Source organism: Arachis ipaensis, chromosome B7 (genome assembly GCF_059453495.1).
Source record: "Arachis ipaensis isolate K30076 ecotype BB chromosome B7, ASM5945349v1, whole genome shotgun sequence".
Taxonomy (NCBI): Eukaryota; Viridiplantae; Streptophyta; class Magnoliopsida; order Fabales; family Fabaceae; genus Arachis; species Arachis ipaensis.
In genome coordinates, this window is record NC_142442.1 from 75540767 (window position 1) to 75542324 (window position 1558).

The 1558-nt window shown below is 37.9% G+C and overlaps 1 non-coding gene across 1 annotated transcript; it reads right to left on the minus strand.

The window, feature by feature from the left end:
• Positions 1 to 806: 806 nt before the first annotated feature.
• Positions 807 to 914, minus strand: LOC148553024 (small nucleolar RNA R71). Its single transcript, XR_015893525.1, has one exon. It is a non-coding gene; the product is annotated as a small nucleolar RNA R71 (small nucleolar RNA).
• Positions 915 to 1558: the final 644 nt, after the last annotated feature.

Consider the following 1558-nt stretch of genomic DNA (forward strand, 5'->3'; position numbering starts at 1 on the left):
TACTAACATTTTTCAAAAACTATTTTCGAAAATCACTAACTCTTTTTCAAAAAAATTTATTTTCGAAAATTCCTTCTCTCTCATCTTATTCTATTTATTTATTCATCTACTAACATCTCATCTCACATCTCTGCCATCCTCACAGTTGTGTTTCTTTATTTACATCACACTCTTTGTCTCCCTCTTTTCTTCCACTCACAAAGGGATCCCTATACTGTGGTATAAAGGATCTCTATTATTATTATTATTTTCTGTGCCCTCTTCTTTGTCATATGAGCAGGAGCAAGGACAAGAACATTCTTTTTGAAGCAGATCCAGAACCTGAAAGGACTCTGAAGAAAAAATTAAGAGAAGCTAAATTACAACAATCCAGAGATAACCTTTCAGAAATTTTCGAACAGGAAGAGGAGATGGCAGCCGAAAATAATAATAATGTAAGGAAGATGCTTGGTGACTTTACTGCACCTAATTCCAATTTACATGGAAGAAGCATCTCCATCCATGCCATTGGAGCAAACAACTTTGAGCTGAAACCTCAATTAGTTTCTCTGATGCAGCAGAACTGTAAGTTTCATGGACTTCCATCTGAAGATCCTTTTCAGTTCTTAACTGAATTCTTGCAGATATGTGATACTGTTAAGACTAATGGAATAGATCCTGAAGTCTACAGGCTCATGCTTTTCCCTTTTGCTGTAAGAGACAGAGCTAGATTATGGTTGGATTCTCAACCCAAAGACAGCCTGAACTCTTGGGATAAGCTGGTCACGGCTTTCTTAGCCAAGTACTTTCCTCCTCAAAAGCTGAGCAAGCTTAGAGCTGATGTTCAAACCTTCAGACAGAAAGAAGGTGAATCCCTCTATGAAGCTTGGGAAAGATACAAACAGATGACCAAAAAGTGTCCTTCTGACATGCTTTCAGAATGGACCATCCTGAATATATTCTATGATGGTTTATCTGAGCTATCAAAGATGTCACTGGACACTTCTGCAGGTGGATCCATTCACCTAAAGAAAACGCCTGCAGAAGCTCAAGAACTCATTGACATGGTTGCTAATAACCAGTTCATGTACACTTCTGAAAGGAATCCTGTGAATAATGGGACGCCTATGAAGAAGGGAGTTCTTGAATTTGATACTCTGAATGCCATATTGGCTCAAAATAAAATATTGACTCAGCAAGTCAATATGATCTCTCAGAGTCTGCATGGAATGCAAGCTGCATCCAACAGTACTCAAGAGGCTTCTCATGAAGAAGAAGCTTATGATCCTGAGAACCCTGCAATAGCAGAGGTGAATTACTTAGGTGAACCTTATGGAAACACCTATAACTCATCATGGAGAAATCATCCAAATTTCTCATGGAAGGATCAAAAGCCTCAACAAGGCTTTAATAATGGTGGAAGAAACAGGTTTAACAATAATAAACCTTTTCCATCATCCACTCAGCAACAGATAGAGAACTCTGAACAAAATGCTTCTAATTTAGCAAATCTAGTCTCTAATCTATCTAAGGCCACTGTGAGTTTCATGAATGAAACCAGGTCTTCCATTAGAAATTT